The sequence below is a fragment of the Zalophus californianus genome, chromosome 3 (assembly GCF_009762305.2).
Source record: "Zalophus californianus isolate mZalCal1 chromosome 3, mZalCal1.pri.v2, whole genome shotgun sequence".
Taxonomy (NCBI): Eukaryota; Metazoa; Chordata; class Mammalia; order Carnivora; family Otariidae; genus Zalophus; species Zalophus californianus.
Window position 1 is genome coordinate 104,990,997 of NC_045597.1, and position 22,436 is coordinate 105,013,432.

General features: G+C 35.9%; 1 long non-coding RNA gene across 1 annotated transcript; it reads right to left on the bottom strand.

The window, feature by feature from the left end:
- Positions 1 to 490: 490 nt before the first annotated feature.
- Positions 491 to 21,686, bottom strand: LOC113920725. The gene is made up of 4 exons (XR_003519356.1): positions 21,647 to 21,686; positions 21,022 to 21,051; positions 1,735 to 1,969; positions 491 to 839 (listed from the first exon to the last, which is right to left on the bottom strand). It is a non-coding gene; the product is annotated as an uncharacterized LOC113920725 (long non-coding RNA).
- Positions 21,687 to 22,436: the final 750 nt, after the last annotated feature.

The window sequence follows — 22,436 nt, forward strand, 5'->3', positions numbered from 1 at the left end:
TCACTTTAAATCTAGAACAGTTCTTTAACCTTTCCCTGCCTTTTATGTCTTTGGTGTTTAAAGAGTAAGGATCTTTTATTCCATAGAATGGCACTCAGCCTGAGTTTCCCCAGGTGCAGATGAGGGTTATGCATTCTTCCCCAGATTCATACAAGGAATACTAGAGAAATGAAGTTATATCGTTCTCAGGGGATCAGGACAATCCTTCCCAGGAGAGGTGATGTAAGCCTTCATAAGTTGATGTCTGCCAAGTTTTTCCACCTTAAAATCACTTTCCCCTCTCTAAATGGTAAGTATTTTGTGGAAAGATACATCTATGCCTATATCCCACTCTGAGGGCTTTGTAGTGCGTCAACTTGGCTAGGCTGAACTACACTTTCCAGAATGTTTGTGATTATGCTGGGACATATACGGTTCCTGTGGGTCACTTAGAGAGTAGAAGTGAAGCAATAGCCATTCTGTGCTCTCACACCTTGTCACTTACCTATCGGCTTTCCTCACTGCTGTGTGGTGGCCAGGTCTACAACTTCTCCCTGGTTCCCTTTTCAGTTTCTCTGACGCTTGGGCAGGGGTGAAGGGTTCTGACTTCCGCAGGACACACACGCTATCAACTAATTCAGGTTTCAGGCCATCATCATGGTCTGCAGCTTGTGCTCATGTTCCAGCCATCTTGCTTCCCTTGTGCTCCAACTTCTTTACATCCATTTTTCCCTTTCTCACTGGACATAAAACTCCAGACATAAAACGTCTCAGTGTGATGCTGGAGTTTGCAGGGCCTGAGACAGCAGCCTGCATAACCGGTTTAACTGGTTTCCACAATTGTAGAAGGCCAAATCTTTCTGCAAGTATATGAGATAGATATAGTATAAATATATATTAAAATTACCATAATTATAAATTATATGTAATAAATATGTAATATAAGTGATATATGTAAATATACAATATGATATTTATAAAATATATATTTAAAATTATATGTAAAATATATATCATATGTCTACAAGTCATATATATTTCATGTATATACATATATATAATTTCTTGATGGCTCTGCTTCTCTGCTTGAACCATGACAGATCTGGTGTTCCACATCAAGTCTCCCCCCAGCAGCCTTAGCATCCTTTCATACCTTCCACTTGAATCAGTCATGACTATGATGTTTATCAAATACTGAGTCTTCTATATCCAAAATTCCTTCTAAATGTATTAGTTAGCGTTCTGCTCTAAAGAAGAATTTTCCCTTCTCCCTAATTTATTTATCTCTTCACTTACTTATATGTTATGGACCTATGAATTGCTACTTCTTTTAATGGGTTGTAAATCATTACTTTATAATTAATTTCGATGTTCAAGTGGTCTTAGAGTTGGCCAGTGCGAGTCCCCTATAGACTGGCCCCAAGTCCTTTTTGACATATCCCCCCTCATTCGTTGAGTACTTCCTTCCTTTCTGGCATGAAAAGATATTTGTGCTCTTTTTGTTCTTTCTCTGACTTAGCCCCAGAATCAGTTATTTTTCTTTTTGGAGAAGATGGCAGGCACCAAGTCAAAAATCTTGAACTTCCTCTTGTTTTATACCTTTCTTTTGACCTGTCCATTATAAATCATGTATTAATTTTCTATTGCTATGTAACAGCTTACCACCAACTGAACAGTTTAAAGCAACACAATTCATTTTCTTTCATTTTCCATGGATCAGGGGTCCAGGCACTGGTTAGCCACTCAGGATCTTACCAGCAATGATCAAAGTGTCAGCTGGGCTATGATCTCATCCAAGGTATGGGGTTCTCTTCCAAGCTCATCAGGTTGTTGGTAGAATTCACAGACTTGTGGTTTAGGGCTAAGGTCCTCCATTAGATGGGGGTCATTCTCAGGACCTAGAGGCCACTCTCGGGTCCAGTCACATGGCCTTCTTACAACATGGCAGCTTACTTCTTCAAAGCCAGCAGAAAAATTTCATTCCAGTTTGCTGTAAGGAAATCTCAATCAACATGATGTAATTATGGGAGTCGACTATCCCATCATATTCACAGGTCCTGTTCACATTCAAGGCAAGGAGATTATATAAGGCATGTATGCCAGGGGGTAGAACCTTAGGGGCCATTTTAGACTTCTGTCTCTTACAAACCATCAGCAACTTCTAAGGATTCTACTTCTAATATATATCCAAATCTGGCCCCTTCTCTCTGTCCACTGCCACCATCCTAGCCCATGCCACCACCATCTTTCCTTTATTCTGATGGTCTCATGGTCTCCTTTATTCCACTTTTGCACCCTATACCATCATCCAAGACTATCTAGAGTCACTTTTAAAAAGGTTGGAACAGTTGGAAAACGATGCTTGATGCTATTAATTTCACTTAAATTTTCAATAGTGTCCTATTACATTCAGAGCAAAATCCACACTTTTTCCCACAGCTTACAAGCCTCTGCTTTATCTGCCCCTGCCTACCTATTGCATCATCTTCCTTTTGTTCCCTGGACATCATGACCTTCCCCCCCCCACCCCCACCACTATTTTTCATTTAAGCCAGAGTTGTTCCCTCCCTGCCTTTTCAGTTAACTCTGAACAAATTTCTTTGGCTATTTGCTTCTCAGTACACATAATATCTCTTTAAGAAGCCTTTCTGATGCTGTAAATCAACAACATTTAAGTTCAGTCACTCTGAATTACATCAGCCTCTTGATTTTCTTCATAGTGTTCACCACCATCTGAAAGTGTATTGTCTATCTCTTTACTTGTATATTGTCTGACTGCCCCAAGTAGAATGCTAGCTCCATGAGGCCAGGGACCATGTCTATGCCAATCACTGGTATATCCCCAGTACCCAGTAGAGTACTATGCTTTGTACTAAGCAGGTGCTTGATACATATTATGAAATACATGGAATAATCAGAAATTTGTGAAGATATTACCTAAAAGGGCTCAGGCTCTGATGTCATTTTGTAATGTGAAAAACTATACGTAGATACATACATACATACATACATACATACATACATACATACATATATACAAACTTATTCTCTCTTTAAATTGTTTGAGAATAGGGCATTTAAGAATCAATATTAAATCATTCCATTTGTTAATGTTAAAAGCCCTCTTTGGGGCCCTGGAAGGAAAGTGTCACTACAGAAACAACTTTTTCACTACTTCAACCATTAGCGGCCTGATATTTTTGCAATAAACAAGCATCTGGCAATATTTTCCTGCAGTGAATTCATATCCTGCTCCAGAAATTTATCCCTATTAGCAACAATAATAAAAATCCTTGTTCCAGACACAGCACAAGTGGAATACTCCTTAACAACTTCAAATTAATGCTTCTGCCACCAACCACAAACATCCATATCCTTCCAAAGTAGTCCCTATCTTACTGGGAACATCTCAGGGCAAAGTGCAGGACTCTTGCTTGCTGGCTCCAGAATGAGGTCACAGACTCAAGGCTCTTGCCCCAAGCTGGCACAAGGGGAAGGGACATGGGTAATTAAACTCGGATATGCTCTAAGAGAGTTCTACCTGAAGCAGCTTCTGGTCCTCCAAATAATTCCAGTATCCTCCAGGTCTTTTGAGGGTACAGTCCTTAAGAACCTAACTAAAAAGAGTGTGCACTGATGACATTTTCTGTGGTCAGTTTGCTAAGTTAAACTACTATATACAGCTTAAGACATTTAAGAGCCTCTGGCTAAAGGGCTAAAATATAACAAGAATGCTTAGGAACTGTTTATATGCTTGATTTGTTTTACAGTGTTTTTGGTCTTTAGTTTTGATTGGATTGTTTTACTGAAACATGAAGGGCATTTAGAAGGCTAGAAAGTGAATAGGATACATTTGCAACAATATGCCCTAAAGCAACATCTTAATGTCAGAAGTAAATTATAACAACTTACATTACTGATGACATACATTATAATTCAAAGCCAGAGGAACTACATCAAGGTTGTTCTCGCTATGATATAAAAAGGATTTTCTTTGTATCTTTTGCAACTAGATGAAGACCTTTACTTATTAATGAAAATGGTATCTACAAAAGGTAATAGAAGAAAATACATATCTCTCGGAATGCATGAAAACATTTTTTTTCCTGAAGCTTCCCAAAGCCTTTGCATCTATTCCCTAAAAATATTCTTTATTTCACAGATGGCATGGAATGAGTTTCTTCCAGTGTTATATATGTGTCTCCCAAGATGTCAAGAGCAAGTACATCTGACTTGATCCATTTCTTATGTAAGTATCCAATTGTTAATAGCATAAACAGTGATGACACTTATAAAGTAATGCTTGTAACTATTAAAACTACTGGGGCCAAGGCTGCATGGGAATGACTGAATCTGTCCTGACTGAGTGCTTCACTGGGCACCTGTCAGAAGTTTAAGTGTGCCACAAACCCATGCCTAATTCAGCTGCAATTGCATATGAACATATATGCATGTGTGCACATACATACAACAAGAATAAAGCACAGGCAGTAATTGAGATTTGACAATTACCAAATATATCTTAATTGATATGGAATACTGCATTGGAACATGATACCTACCAAAGGTGTGATTTTTAGACTCTATAATCAAAGAATACATGACCTACTGCTTTCATTGGACAATACTCTTGTGATGTCTCCACATTTCTCCTTTATATATGCAGCCTCATCTTATGTTGACATTTTATAGTAATAATAATGAAGTAAAGTTTCAAGAAGTATCTAACTACTTAGTTAATACTTTAAGAGGTAATTCAGTCTTCAATTTAGATTTTAAAAGATTTCAACATGAATACAAGCATTATTCTTTCTTCAAATAAAAAACAACAAAAAAGATAACCAGGAAAAGCATGTGAGAATTTGTTGTCATTTCTCTTTGTTTGTTTTTTAAGGGACTAAAGACTGTGTAGGCAAATATATCTAAACTACTTAGGCTGAATGCAATAACTTGAAAGCCTAAGTAAAACCTACTCCTTGTCTTTTAATTTGGTTTACTATTCCAGTTGTTCTGTGGGTTTGCCAGCTCCCTCTGCTGTTATTCCCAGGACTGGCTAAGAATGTCAGAGCTAAAAGGAATTTGGAGACCTAGAATATCAGTGGCAGCCATGGCAGTGCACCCTCAGTTCAAGAGAGAACCAACTAATTATATTCATATCCTCAGGACATATTAGGACTATATATAATAATGACTCTCCAAATTATGTCTGTGGGTGTGTATGTTGGCATCATTGGTTCTCCGGAAAACCTAGAAGAGGGAAAATTATTTTGCTTGTTTCCTTGCTGATCTAAAGACAGCAAAAAAGTTCCTTACTTAGAGGAGCTACTGTACTAGCCTACAGTGAGGAGCTAGGAGAGGTGAAGTCCTTCTACCATTTGGGATGATGTGCTTTTGAATATAAACTGTCTCACAACAGCCCTGCTTGGGAGTGAAGTGGGAGCTGTACGACTGGTTGGAAAGAAAATGTTTTGGCCGGGGCCAGTAGCCCATCTCATGAAATAGCAGATCGCTTTCAGTGCTGTGAAATGGTACCATGTCAGATAGCATCACCTGATGGAAAAGGCCAGGTTAGAGTCAAGAGGCTGGAATTCCAACAGTGAATTTACTAAGATCACCTAATACTTGTATATCCTACCTTCACGTACATATACATTGATAATACTGAAAGGGCTCAATAAACCATTCTTCCAATGAGGAACCTGAAGCCCTAACTTACTGATTTAGGGTAATATAGTTCATGAAAACTAATTTTTTATTATGTGTATAGCCTTGCGTATTCTTTAGAAAATACGTTGTCTCTAAACTGGAGGCATTTATAATGTAGGGCAATGTAAGGCAAGGCATAACACTATAGCTTTGAAAGGGATTATGAAACCATCTGGAACAATGTATCCAAGTGGTGTATCAGTCAATGCTTGGATATGGGAGCTCAGGTTGTTGCAATGTTGTTCTTCACATTGAACCACCTTTGGGCCTTACATACACCTGCTATATGGGTGTCAGTCCATGGCTAAGCAGCCTTGCGTGATGACTATGGACCCAGGCTTTCTTGCTAAAGACTCTGAACATTATTGCTGGTTCTTCCCTTAGAATCTGTGCTATGGGCAAGTGCAGTCATTATCACTATAAAACTTAGGTCATGTGGAGTTGAAATTATTTTTATTTATTTTTTTAAGATTGTATTTATTAATTTGAGAGAAAGAGAGGGCACAAGGTGGGGGGTTAGGCAGAGAGACAAGCAGACCCCTTGCTGAGCACAGAACCTGAGGTAGGGCTGGATCCCAAGACCCTGAGACATGACCTGAGACAAAGTCAGATGCTTACCAACTGAACCACCCAGGAGCCCCAAAATTACCTTATTAATTTTAAATTTCTAGATGGATATTTGTAATTGTATTATTTATTTTAAGACATATATACTCAGACCACTAAGAAAAAAGATGATAATGAAAATCCCAAACAAGAATTGTTAGGTATTTAGCATTTCTCAGAGGTGTAATTCTCTGTAGATAGAGAGTAAGGACAGTCTCTTGATGAATATTTACGACATGATTCTTGAATGCCACATGTAAATACTGATTGTATCTCATATAAGACGAAATACCCATTATGTGTGCATAACATAATGCCTCCTCCTATTTGACCTCAATCTTTCTCTGCTCTTTAAAAGTTGGTCCCACCGGGCGCCTGGGTGGCTCAGTTGGTTAAGCGACTGCCTTTGTCTCAGGTCATGATCCTGGAGTCCCGGGATCGAGTCCCACATCGGGCTTCCTGCTCAGCGGGGAGTCTGCTTCTCCCTCTGACCCTCTTCCCTCTCGTGCTTTCTATCTCTCATTCTCTCTCTCTCTCAAATAAATAAATAAAATCTTTAAAAAAAATAAAATAAAAAATAAAAGTTGGTCCCACCATCATTAAAACTGGCCACCCCCAAACCAAAAGGGTGAAGATGAAATTTTAAAATCAGTTAATTAAAAACTGGGTCTCCCTACAGCAATTGAGACAATCTAATAAGATTGGGTTTTATTCAGAGCACTGCTATAAAGAAAATATTTAATGACAGTAAATAAAATGTGCTTTTCCACAGTAACTAATATAGCAGGATCTTATTACAGCTGTATATGTTAGAAAGTTTTCAGACGATCCTATAATGGATTCTTTCCTCAGTTTTACCCAAGAAAGAAAAAATAATGCATTATGTTTGTATCACACTTTATAAAGTATGACAGTTTTACATGTTATCTTATTTGATCTCTCTATTATATATATATATATATATATATGGGAAGGCATGACAGGCATATTGATGCCCAGGCCTCAGCTACAGAAGCCCACCAAAAGGCTTATTCCAGGTTGCATGGTTACCGAGCAAGTGGGAGGCATTCCTCTTAAACCAAGCACTTCTGACCCCAAATTCTATGCTCATCATCTCCCAGCATGATCCGTGTCTCTACACACCTGAGATTTTCCTTGCTTAGAAAATTTTGGGGAGAAATTGGGTTCTTATTACATGGTTTTGAATGCACAAATAGGCCACTTGTTCTCTCTGTAACCTCGAGGACTTGAATTATAAAATGCCTGATGCTACACCAGCTGTAGTATCATTAGCCCTATTCTTCCAAACCAGTGAAATAAAAGGATTTTTCCATGTTTTTCAAACACATAAAATGCAGAAGACAGGCAAGGATTCAGCATTTTTGGAGTTTGTTGTCTACATGTAAATCCAATTAGAAAATGACTATAACTTGAAATTAATGAGTAATAAAATCTCTTTAATTGTTCTGGTTTTTGTTTATAAATGTTAAAACACAGTACATGGTTATTTATTTTCTATTTAGCTAGTAAGGACTTGGACCTTCTGCTTTCTTTCACTGTTAATATAGACGGACATATTATAATTCATGCTCATGGCCAGTCACCTGAAAAGGTTATGATATTTTCATTCATATTGCTATTTTCAAGTTCTTCACTTCCTTTGCCAGAACCTGTACTCCCTCCTACACCCCAACGAAAAGAAAAAAAAGCCAGTGAAGAGTCAGGTATATGAGGTTTTGTGTTCTCCCTCCTGTCTTTTATCATTGATTTTTATATCAGTCATAATAAAACATCTTTCTCTTCTGGAAACTGTTTGTCTCTCTCTATGCAACAAATTTCTGTTGAGAATGAATAAGAATTAAGTTTAATAATGAATCTTCTAAGCCTTCATTTACACCTGTGTTTGTCTGTGTCTGTGGTGGGGGGTGACAGGGAACGTGAAGTATTTCAAGGAGGTGCTGATAAAGAAAAGTGAAGATGATTCATTCGACCAGATTTGAGTCCATGTATAGATTTAATCAACTTTCTGACAGATACCTCCATGCGTGTTGTTCTAATTCTTTGTCCCAGGTTTTTGTTGTTTTCTTTTTTCTTTTTTCAGGCAGCGCTATGGTCTGAATATTTGTGTCCCTCAAAATTCATACATTGAAATCCTAGCCCCTGAGGTAATGGTGTTAGGAAGGGGGGGGCTTTAGAAGGTGATTAGGTAATGAGGGTGGAGCCCTCACGAATGGAATTAGTGCTCTTAGAAAAGGGACCCCAGAAAGCTCTCTGGATTCCTTCCACCATGTATGGACATCAAAGGGCCCCTCTATGAACTAGAAAGTGGCCTTTCACCAGACACCACGTCTGTGCCAGTGCCTTGATCTTAGACATCCCAGCCTCTAAAACTGTGAGAAATAAATTTCTTTTGTTTATAAGCCACCCAGTTTATGGTATTTTGTTATAGGGCAAACAGACTAGGAGTATATGTCCCTTCAATTTTAAGCAAAGTACCAAAGTGTCTTGAAAAAAAGGTTTGGGTAATGAAATTTTGAATTGTACAGTTTTGTACTAATCGGGAGAAAAAGAAAAACGAAAAAAAAAAAACTTGTGAACTCATTAAGAAGTATTTGTAAGACATGCAGGGTTTTCCACCCCTGTTCTGATGACTGAAAGGAGCACAGTCTGTTCTATAAAGCAATAAAGTCACCAAGTTCAGGTGGCTGATCTTCTTTGTTATTTAAGAGTCTTTCCACATGAGGAAGGTTCATCTGATAGAGTTTCTTAACAAGGCATTTGTATTCTTAATAGGTTGCTGATAAATTCTATTATCAAAATCAGATGCAGAGGTGATGCTACAATGGTCAAGATTATGACCAAGTTTTAGAAGTTCTTTAAAGTTACTATAAAGTGTACTTTTTGATTATTCACTACAAGACTCCATGGCACACACATTATAAAGCCAAAGTATAATTAATCATAAATTACTACTATACCAGTTTGATTGTTTATAAAGAACTTTCTTATACATGTCTCAGTTCATAGTCATAGCAATCCAAGAAGACTTGTGGCGCAAAGTTGAATGGGCAGTGTGACAGGAATATCACCTGCAGTAGCCTTCGCTGTGACTTACTTCCCTCACTGACACACTATGTTCTAACTACTGGTTAGACCATAGAGTTAAGTATTGGTGGTAGTACATTTGTTCATATATTTACTCCTATTTACTTAATAAATATTCATTATGAAAACACTTTTTCCTGAAATCAAATTTATTTGCCTAATTCTCCCAAACTTTTCTTATCAATCATAGCATTCTTATCTTTGCAGGTCAGTGGCAATCTAGGAAGGAATATAATCAGAAGGCAAGTGAAGGCTTTTCTTTCTAGACCTCCACTTTCAGTTGAGTAAAAGTGAGCACTTGTAATCCATTTCCTAAATATTTGTTCAGCAACAAACACTGAACACAAAAGTCAACCTTTCATATACACATTCTTGTCTACTTTGGTGAAAGCTTCATGAGTTTGTGTGAGCATTTATGTGAAGTATGTGTATCTTTCAAAATGGACCTAAGATTTCATTAAATTTTGTGAAAATGATGCATGCACATAGTTTAAAAAATCAAATTGTACTATTAGGCTTACATTAAGAACCAGCAATACCAACCTCTTTTCCAATCCTGCTTCTCACAGGCTATTTTCTACTCTTTAGGTGTATTTTTCTATTTCTAAAATATATGTTTTTAATTTATTATTTCATCAATATTTCAATTTAAAAATTTTTGCACTTTTAATTAAAATGTAATTGCATGATAAACTGGATATTTTTTAAATTTATAATTTGATGACTTTTCTCACACACACACACACACACACACACACACACACATGCACACACACTCATGAAAAGATCACCATAATCAAGATAACAAACATTCCCATCACTCCCAAAAGTCTCTTCATGTTCCTTTGAAATCATCCTTCCTTCTGTACCTCTAGCCTCCTCATCCCCAGGCAAACACTTATCTGTTTTCTGTCACTAAAGATTAGTTTATTTCTAGAGTTTTATACAAATTGAATCATATAGAATGTACTTTTATAATCCGGCTTTTTTCATTCAGCAGAATTATTTTTATATCCACTCATATTGAATCTGTACCAACAGTTCATTTCTTTTCATGGTTGAGTAGTATTCCATTGATAGGATATACTGCTATTTCCTTATCCATTCAACTATTGATGGACATCTGGATATTAAAAATTAAGCTACTATGGGGGTGCCTGGGTGGCTCAGTTGGTTAAGCATCTGACTCTTGATTTCAGCTCAGGTCATCATGATCACAGGGTCCTGGGATCCAAACCTGCACCAGGCTCCCCACTCAGTGGGGAGTCTGCTTTTCTCCCTCTCCCTCTGCTCCTTCCCCTGCTCACTCTGTCTCTCACCTTCAAATAAATAAATAAATAAATAAATCTTTTACAAAATAAAGCTACTATGAATACTCATTAGACATTATCTTTTGACTTCTTACTTGGTAATTAAGGTTTAGCTCTCTTACAATTTCCCCCATTCACTGTTTTCTTTCCCCAACAAAGTTCAATTATGTGTTAATTTTGGAATTATAACAATATTCACTATTTACATTATTTTTTTAATATGGTATTTATTTGTCAGAGAGAGAGGGGGAGAGCACAGGCAAGGGAGCAGCAGGCAGAGGGAGAAGCAGGCTCCCCATTGAGTAAGGAGCCCAATGTGGGACTCAATCCCAGGACATTGGGATCATGACCTGAGCCAAAGGTAGATGCTTAACTGACTGAACCACCCAGGCATCCCTATTTACATTATTTTTAAATGCAAACATTGGTCATTGCTGAACCTAATAATGGGTATATCTAATTTTATTTTCTCTTACAACTTTTTGTTGCCTCACTTTTTCATTTGTTTATTCTCATACAGACCTAGAAATAATTATCTCTCACCATCCAACAGCCTCTCAATATCATTTAGCAAATGGTAAAATGTACTAGATGAGCTATCATTTCTATTTCATCCTGGAAACTCCTGATGGAGCCCTGCCTCCTCCTGCTCCTGGAAACTTGCTTTCCTGGTCAACACACAGCTGCATTCCCATTGCTTTTGTTCTGGGAATTCTTTTCACGTCCCTCCTGGGTCAGGACCTGATTTCCCATGTTGTCCTCTTTCCCCCTTATTTTAGTGAAACTCATCCTCCAGTATATTCCTGAGATAAGTATATAGGCAGGAGGTTAAGATTTTTATTCTTTGCAGGTATGAAAATTATTTCTTTCACCGGGTTCACCTGGGAGAGATTTACTGCGTGAAAAAGTTTTTACTCTGCATTATAAAAGCATTGTCCATTGTTTTCTAACTTCCAGTGTTGTCACTAAGATAATCAATATCCTCATATATAATTGTCACCATTTTTTCCACCTAGAATATTTTTAGCATCTTGTCCTTTTTCCTCATGTTCAAAAATTTTGCAGTGATATATCTTGTTACATTAATTTCCCAGAGCATCCTTTTACTCAACAGAATTATATCCTTTGTTTCTATAAAATTGTCTGGCATTATTTCTTTGATATCCTCCCCTGCACCCCCCAAAAAAATTCTATGTTCTTTTTCTTCTTTCTCTTTTTTGAAACAACTATTAATAGCATATTGGGTCAATACTGGCCCTCTAATTTTCTTATATTTTATGTCTTATGGTTTTCAATTATTTTTTTCCTTAATTTCAGGAAGAATCTCCAACTTTATCTTTCAACGTTTCTACTTTTTAAAAAAAATTTTTTTTCAGTGTAATTTTTCATTTCCAAAGATTTTTTATTCTTCTTTTATTTCTCCTGTGTTTATGGGATCTTATTATTTTATAGATGCATATCTTTATTGATCTCTTAGAGAATATAAAATATATATCAAAATCTATATTTACAATCTTGTTGAGCTGCATGAAATTGCTGCTATTTGATCATTTTATCTACAAAAATAGCAGTTTCATATGGTTCCATTTAATATATCTATCTATAAATATATTTTTGTGTACACATACACTTCTGTTCTCTGCAATTTTCTCTGAGTTTATTTTTAGTATTTATTGACTTTCAGCCCTAATTTTTTTCTTTTTGAGAGAGAGAGAGAGAGAGTGAGCATGTGAGTGTAGTAGGAGAGGGAGAGGGAGACAGGGTGAGAGAATCTTCAGGAGGCTTCACACCCAAGCCTAGGGCCTAACATGGGGCTCAATTTGCTCATGACCCTGGATCATGACCTGAGCCAAAATCAAGAGTTGGACACTTAACCAACTGAACTACCCAGGCACCCCCAGAGTATTTTTTTTTTTAATTTGCTCACTGCCCTATCCCCAGTTAAGTCAATATAAAAATTAACACCACAGGGGTGCTTGGCTGGCCATGCTGGTAGAGCATGCAACTCTTGATCTCGGGGTCATGATTTCAAGCCCCACTTTGGGCTTAGAGCTTAGTTAATAAAAAAATACATTAAATAAATAAGTAAAAATAAATAAAACAAATAAATAAATGTCATGGGTGCTAAGCAGATCTTTGAGGAATAATGGAGTCTATTACCTTTTTATAATGGTATAAAGCCTGTGGCTTCACAACCTTCTGATCCATGGATTTCTTGCACATTAAGCTATTTTACCACAGTTCAAATGTGTCTTTGTGAGGGAAATACAAAGTCACTGATGGGCAGGAAATGCTTTTCTATCTTTGTTTTGAGACTATCCTGACAAAGCTTGCTTAGTGATCTATTAGTACCAACGGGAAAGCAATCTTGAACCAAGTCTGAGTTGTCATTCTCACCAATCTTCAAAGTCAGGCTGGCCCTTTTTGGCATAACTTAAATCACCCCATTTTCTGCTCTGTACTCTAGTCACTCATTTGAAGTACCCAAGACTAATTTCTGAGAACTTCTGTGATTATCTGAGGGCCTATGATTGACTATTTGTTTGTACCCACCTCCGCCTCTGTAGGCATTTAGGATTGAAGTTCTTCCTTTTCATTTCTGTTATTCTAAATTGTGTTGGCATTTATCCTTAATTAACTGGTTTTCCACTCCTGGTCACTTTGTTCTTATGGGTTTAAAACTTTTTGTTTGTTTGTTTCTTTACCTTTATTTTGGTAGGATTTGAGGTGGAAGCAGATATAAATGTATCTGTTCTCTGCCATGCTTATCCGGTTACCTTATATCATACTTTACAAAAATATTTTCTTATTAAAACATTATTCATATACAATAAAATCCATATTTTTTGTAAGTGTAAAATTTTATAATATTTTTAGACCTTAGATGTTTGAAATGCCCCACTCAATAGTAACATGCAGATCCATCATAATTACATATGTCTTTTTCTATCTTAAATTCACATAGATAAATACATGCATTCTTCCTGCTAAGAGTGGAGGAATTATAATCCCTTAACATTTATAAGAAAATAACTGTTGATGTTTGTCATAGATTTAAATGAAAATAAGTGGGAAACCAATATAGTTGGCAATATATCTAACTATAATGAGACCAATAGCAGAGCTATTGTTTATGGATAAGCAATCATGACAAAAACAAGAGAATATCCTATACTGTAACAGTCAATAATGCTTAATTGGTTCCTATCATTTTTTTTCAAAAAATATAAAAAGAAGCAGAAAAGAAATATACTAGTTTCGAAGCAAGACAAAAGGAAATGAGCAAAATTAGGATTTGACCAAATGATTCCTGCCTAAAGTGGTACAAAAGAGTATATATAAACATCACAGAGGCTGCATATTTGTAGCAAATGCTCTTTTAATGGTTGCTGATAAAGAATGACAGACACTTTGGGGCGCCTGGGTGGCTCAGTCGTTAAGCGTCTGCCTTTGTCTCAGGTCAATCCCAGGGTCCTGGGATCGAGCCCTGCATCAGGCTCCCTGCTCAGCAGGAAGCGTGCTTCTCCCTCTCCCACTCCCCCTGTTTGTGTTCTCTCTCTCACTGTGTCTCTCTCTGTCAAATAAATAAATAAAATCTTTAAAAAAAAAAAAAGAATGACAGACACTTTGAGAGCATCTGATACATTTCTCCAAGGAGCCCACTGTTCTCTTTGGAAATATTGGATGGGAGCAACAACATATCTTCCAAAATTTCTGAACATATGTGTTTTATTTTTTTAATTTTAAGTGATGCATAAATGCAAATACTTTTACCAATTTTCAGTGATAAAGTCTTTAGTATGGGTCTTCTAGTTGGAACCATAAACTTAGTCATCTGCAGACGTGAGGCAGGGATATAAACACAGATATAAGAAAATAGGGAATGGTGGGACGCCTGGGTGGCTCAGTTGGTTAAGCGATGGCCTTCGGCTCAGGTCATGATCCTGGAGTCCTGGGATCGAGTCCCACATCGGGCTCCCTGCTCAGCAGGAAGTCTGCTTCTCCCTCTGACCCTCCCCCCTCTCATGTGCTCTCTCTCTCTCTCTCTCTCTCTCTCATTCTCTCTCTCTCAAATAAATAAATAAAATCTTTAAAAAAAAAAGAAAATAGGGAATGGTGAATCACAGAATGGCATAGCCTCATAAAAACACTCAAACATAAAATATCTTTAAAATGTATGAAAATAAATTTTAAAATGAGTAGATAAATTAAAAATAAGTAATTAAATAAAAATAAGTAAAGCAAACCTAAGTCTTGAGGTGTTTATAGTTTGCAGGCAACTAGGTTAACCTCTAGTTTAGGAAATGATGGGTAAGTTCTCAGAAGCTGACATCCTCAAGAAACAGCAGATTATATCCTGCACCTAATTCTCAACTCAAAATTTATTTAGATTTCCTATTTAATCTTTTTCTCACTTTTTTCCCCTTCCTTACAACGCTTTCCTTTTTCCTACTTCACTAGTGTTTGCTCCTTATGCTTTTGTCCCTTTCTTCTTTTCTCTTTCTCCCTTCCTTACTCCACCATGATGTGAAATGTTTTATATATAACTACTCATAAAGTTTGAATCAAACTGAATCTCCCTAAGTGGCTTTTGTCCCTCATTAAAAACCTTAGATGGCATCTCCTTACCTATAGCACTATAACACAGAGACAATATTGCTGGGTCTCGTATTCAAGGTCTTCTTCAACTGACCCCTACTTGCTCTGCTAGCCTCATCTCTTAGGACAGTAGCGCTTCCAGTATCCCAGACTCACAAGGCTATAGCAGCCAGTGAGCATACGGTGCATACTCTTTACTCCCTACTACTCATCTGTGTTCCTTCACTTTGCCTGGAACATGCCATGAATACTGTAGGTATTTTATTAAATATGAGTTGAATTTGAATTTTCTGTTATCAATTTGGAAGAAAATGAGTTGGAATATTACTATGTCTCGGTTAAACAATTTAAAAGCCAATTAAATTAAGCCACATTTCACTTATGACTTTTTTCTTCTTAATATCAAAATAAAGCTGTTAAAAATATAAAAGGCATCCTTGCCTGCATTTTCATTCTCTGTTGTTTTGTTTGCTTGATTAGACATATGGCACTAGGTGTTTGATTCTGGCATGTGTTGATGGGCATGGATAAAAAGCAAGAAGTGAAATAGATTTCCAAGGTCAGAAATTGTTGACTAGTAGACTATAGTCCACTTTCACTGCTAAGAGATTTTGCTTCCAATGTTTTAATTATTCTGGGCTCTTCTCTATTACATGAATTTGCTATATAAATTCTTATGCTTTCATTCATATACTGTACCCTTTCTTTCCTCAATTCTCTGGATAGAATCTTGCAAAGAGAGTAAACAGACATTTCCTTGCCACTTACAAAGGGCTTTGTTTGCCCAAGAAGTCCATAATTTAGAGACTAATGAAATATGAAATATGCCACATTATACTTTGAAAATGACATTGTGTCAATGTCGAATATGGAGAATGAGTGTTCAGGGAATTTCATGGTTTCTATCCAAATTTTATGCCTACTTCATAGAATCTTTTATCCAACTTATATGCCCTGATGATTTTATAAACATTAATATAAAAAGAATAATTTAGGTTATTTTAAAAATCTAAAATCTGATTTATCTATGAGACACACTTCAGAACACAAACCAATTTTGCTATAGTAATACTGTGTCAATACTTCCTGACAGAAGACAAATGTTGTTATTATTTCACCATTTCTTACCTTTGTAAAAGTTTAAAATTTTACAAAATGACTCTTCTTTACATGTCAAAATAGTAACTTGATGAAAATAAAAAAAAACCCTATAGCAATTTTTATATCTGGTAGCAATGATGGATAATCCAGGTGTGTTGGGTTATAAATGGTGTACATACCATATTGATAACTTAAAAAAACAGTGAATATAGTTTTAATGGAGAAATGTATTTTTTAATTTTAAGTTTTTATTTTAATTCCAGTTTGTTAACATACAGTGTAATATCAGTTTCAGGTGTACAATATAGTGATTCCACAACTTCACACAACACCCAGTGCTCATCACAGCAAATGTACTCCTTAATCCCCATCACTTATTTCACTCATCCCCCACCCACCTCCCCTCTGGTGACCATGAGTTTATTCTCTATAGTTAAGAGTTTGTTTCTTGGCTTACCTCTTTTTTCTTCTCCCATGTTCCTTTGTTCTGTTTCTTAATTTCCACATAGGAGTGAAATCATATTTGTCTTTCTCTGACTGACTTATTTTGCTTGGCATTACACTCTCTAGATCCACCCATGTTGTTGCAAATGGCAAGATTTCATTATTTTTTATGGTCGACTAATATATATAGATAGATAGAGAGAGAGACAGAATATCTTCTTTATCCATTCATCTATCAATGGATACTTGGGCTGCCTCCATATCTTGGCTATTGTAAATAATGTTGCTACAAACATAGGGGTGCATGTAACCCTTTGAATTAGTGTTTTTGTATTATTTGGGTAAATACCTAGTAGTATAATTGCTGGATCATTAGGTAGATCTATTTTTAACTTTTTGAGGAACCTCAATACTGTTTTCCACAGTGGCTATATCAGTTTGTATTCCCACCAACAGTGTACAAGTGTTCTTTTTCTCCATATCCTTGCCAACACCTGTTGTTTCTTGTGTTTTTGATTTTAGCCATTCTGACAGGTGTGAGGTGATATCTCATTGTAGTTTTGACTTGCATTTTCCTGATAATGAGTGATGCTGAGCATCTTTTTCTGTGTCTGTTGGCCATCTATATGTCTTCTTTGGAGAAATGTCTGTTCATGTCTTCTGCCCATATTTAATTGGATTATTGTTGGAGAATGTATTTTTTCATCAAATCACAGATAAATTTTTTTAAAAGATCACTGTGACTTGTTTCACTTTTATTTGATTAGATATTCTCCATGATAGAGATTGACATCAGAACTATCTAAAAGTCATCAGTCTCCATCTAGTAGTTCATTGGCTGGCATACAGAACAAGTGGCTGGGGAGTTTGTTAGCACTCAAGAAAATTAGAAAAGAGATAAAATTATGCTTCGGGTTTCCATCTTTTCCAAGCTTTTTTCTTTCCTATTTATTTATTTATTATTATTATTAATAAATATTTATATATTTATTTATTTATTACTATATATTTATTCTTTCCTATTATTCCTATTTCCTTTCCTATTAACCAGCCCCCAACACACACAGAGTCACTTAACGTTTTCATACTATTGTAGCCATTTTCATAGTGGATATTTGATAAATTCTTTCAGGGAAGATGCTTAGGGATTTAATGTGCTATAATGATAAGAATAATTAGAAATTAACAAAAGAGCCCAAGAAAGAAAATGAATACAATGCATAACTCACTATTTCCAGGATTTAAGAAATAATTGGAGGAAAAACTTTCTAGAGCTTTAATCTCAAGAGACAAAGACAAGTCTTTCTCTGAGATGATGTCCATAAACTCATAGAGAAACAATAGTATTAGATTCATATCTTATGTTTGAACTGGAGTGTGATCAGGATAACTGGAACAACTTTGGTTTTGTGGATGTTTAGGCTGGAGTGCTCCCAATAATTATTCACTTTTACCAAGAGGATGTTATACCTAGAAATTCTGCTCCACTTCCTTGTATCCACCTGTTCCTAGTGTTATTGACCTCATTATTTTCCAAAGGCAGGGGCATATTCCATAGAATATTTCTTATCTCCATATAAGCAATTTTCCAAAATAACTGAGCTTATCAATTCCTTCTGTAAAGGAAACTGATTCCCATGGATCAGTTAATTCCCTGGACAATCCCTAGGATGACTAAAAAATTATTTCACCATCAATTTAATTGTTGGTTCCCAAACCTTTTGTGCCAGTTGGACTTGTTATTATATTATGTAATTTAATTAAATAGTATGCAAACTTAAAAAATAACTAAAATAAAATAGTATGCAAATATTAAAGTAAAAAGAGTTTTGTTGTGCCTATAAATAATAAATTGAAAGTTTTCCACAGACTCAATAACTGCTGGTCATAAGAAAATTAAATTGGAATAGATAAAAACAAAAATGATTTACAAAAATTAAAAGAATTTTTGAACTCTGCTTCACAAATTTCTTTAGCTTTTTTTCATTTTAAAATATGTGAAATTGGAAATTATTGAAAATATAATATGCATATGGTTTATGCAAGAAATAGAACTCTGATCATGAACCCTAGTCAAAGAAAAGTCATTGGTCCTACATCAAAAAATTACCATATGATTTTGCATTTATATGTTAAGTGTTCAAAATTGTTTAAGGTATATTTGTGACATTTTTGTAAGCCAAATTTAATCTTTTAATATTATTGAAGACCAGGTACTGATCTAATCACCTCTGAGAAACAGGCTTCTACGAAATGTCAGTGGAGGAGATCTTTTGGCTGGCAAACTAACATCACATGAAGTCAGAGCACATGGTATGAAACTGGGAGTGAGGAAAAGGCTGCAGATTTAATGAAAGAGTCCACCCTTACTGGCTCAATGATTCCTGCAATCCCTTCTACACAGCACAAATATTTTTAGAAAAATATTAATCTGTAATCATCTCTAGGAAAGAGAACATGCAAAGTGGCAAGTGATTGAGGTCAGCTTTATAAATGAGGAAAAGAGAGGGGTGCCTGGGTGGCTCAGTTGTGAAGCGTCTGCCTTCGGCTCAGGTCATGATCCCAGGGTCCTGGGATCGAGCCCCGCATCGGGCTTCCTGCTCCGCGGGAAGCCTGCTTCTCCCTCTCCCACTCCCCCTGCTTGTGTTCCCTCTCTCTTGTATTGTCTCTCTCTGTCAAATAAATAAATAAAATCTTTAAAAAATGAATAAATAAATGAGGAAAGAGAAAGCAGACTGGTGTCTATTGTTCCTATAGAAGTGGTATCTCAATGGGAGTGTAAGGAGTAAAAATTCAGAATGGGGGTTGGTTGTTTATGTTGTGGTTGAGTTGAATCCAAACCTTGATGAAGTCAAGGATAGTCAGCTTTCATATTGCATTTAATTGAGAGTCAGAGCATAAAATATATTCTTGGAAGACTAAGCAACAAGCAGCTTTGTAAGAAACAGGCTCCCACCAGGAACAAATACCTCCTTCTTCCCTCAACAACAGTTCTGTAGTTCTCTCTTTTCCAACTAAAATATAAACTCCATGGTCAGGATCACATTCCTTGTGGCTAGAAGAAAGCTTAACATATTGATGATGCTCAAAAGTTGTTTATTGAATCATGGCCTGAATTCTTTCTCTATTGTATTAACTTGTCCCCCTTCTCTTTCTCTTCTTACCTTTTAGTTCTTAAATTGTCCTCAGGCCCCTCCATGGTCAACGCAGACAGTTAAAACTAAAGATTCTTGCTCCTTCCCAAAACCATGAATTTTTCAGTTACTTCACAATTAGCAACCTGCATGGTGTTAACAGTTATTATTATTATTATTATTATTATTATTATTATTATTATTTATTGGATCCTTGAATGGAAAGCATTAGAAAAGTAGACCCATTATCTTGGGTCAGTTTTCCCAGAAGCAGATGCTTAGACAAGCATTTGTATACAAATGAGTTGTTAGGAGATGCTCCCAGGAAAAACAGGTAAGGGAGTAGGAGACATGGAGTGAGGAGAAGTAAGAAACTAAGCAAGAGTGCAATTCAGGTGTCCTCCTAGCCTCAGCCTGATCCCATGGGGAGCTCTGAAGATTGAAGACTGCAGTGTATTTTCCCCCTGCAGGCAAGGGATCAGACTTTTTACCTTGTCTTCCCTTAATCATTGGCTATAGACCTCCCCAGGGACTATTAAACTCTAAAGTATTTCTGGAAAAACGCTAAGCCTATAGGTCCAAGGACAGTCCTCTGAAGAATGTTGCAGTTTCAGGTGTGAATAGGTAACATGAAGAGGCTGTGGTATAGACACATAAGAGGGATCCAGCGGAGCTAGACAGATCATTAATTAAGGTATCCCCTAATGCCAAAAACTGTACCGAGTAAAACTCTCATTTGCCACCTTCTGGCCTGATTAGGAAGGTGGGTACATGAACACACAGTGTTCTTTGGGGTTCTACCTAATATACCCATCCCTTTGGTGGAGTTTTCAGATTTGGGTTCTGCTTGCATAGGTCTATTTTACTGTAGGTCACCATAATTCTAGGGAAGAATATTCAGTTAATTCCTCTACATTTTTCTTAAATTGAGCTGGAGACATTTTTTAATGTTCCCCAAAATAAGTTCCTGTACTAAGATATAAAAATTAAGATGACCCATTGTCAACTGGAATGTGCACTGAGGTTTGGTTTCTTACCTGTTACTGTAATCCATCTCCAGTTTCATACTGAGCAGACAAATGAGAAAATATATTATTTTTATGTTATCAAAATTGTGACTATTTGCTAGAATCTGATAAATAGCTCACGATAGATTTTTTTTAAATGACATATTAAGGATGCCCATCTTGACATGAATATATTAACATCTGTTCTACTTTTCTTTCTTTTGACATTATTGTTACTCTTTATAAGAAATAACTTTTTTGAAAAATGTAATTTTGATTTTATTTTTCACTTAGATGTAAACAATGGTTATATAATTATAACCTCTTTATGTGTAATAATATGCATATATAGTTTATATATAAAATTTTTATTTTTATATAAAATATTTATTTATATATATATATTATACATATATATAATCTATGGAGGTGAGCATTACAGCAAACAATCAAATCACAAACATGCTTTACCAAGAAATAACTGTTTTAAATGTTGTACTCTACAATGAACAAAAAGTCACAAAGCTCACACATCTTTACTATTCTATTTTCTTTATGTGATTATAAAATCAAAATTACTTACTCAATAATCTTAATTATCTTTTTCCTTAGCAAACTAATATTATTGCCAAGTAGATTCTGACAGATTACTTACAGGTGGAGTATGGGGAGGAACTTCTGTAAGCTGACATATCTATAGGTGGAAAAGAAGGAGGTATAAGAAAGTCAGCAAAAACAATAACAACTGAGCATGCCTGATGGACATCTGAGTCTTGTTGTGTACTCTAATACAAAACAGCATAACAATAAATGCTCATAATGAACCAATAAAGTATGATGGATTCACTGCACCATTCATTAAAATTTTGATAGATGTCCTTCGAAAAATCATTAAACAAAAACTGACAGAACTAATGGAAAAAAATGTTAACGAAATCTTAAATTTAATGAAAGATGTGTAAGACCACTAAACTAAAAACTGCAAATTATTGCTGAGAGAAATTAATAAAAGTGAAAAATTAATAATGAATAATGAAAATTAATGACATGGAGAGATAAGCCTTGTTTATGCATTATAAAAATTCAGTATTGTTAAAATATCTTGTTTTCCTCAAACTAATCTGTAAGTTCAATGCAATCTCAATCAAAAGCCCATCTAACATTTTTGTATAATTAATTACATGATTCTAAAGTTTATATGGAACTACAAAGACCTACAATAGCCAAAACAATCTTTAAAAAATACAGTTGTTTGAGGTGCCTGGGTGGCTCAGCTGGTTAAGTGTGGGACTCTTGATTTTGGCTCAGGTCATAATCTCAGGGTTGTAAGATCGAACCCTGTGCTTAGGATTCTCCCTCTCCCTCTCCCTCTGCCCCTCCCTCTGCTCGGGCTCTCTCTCTCCCTGTAATATATAATAATATATTTTATATATATATTATATATA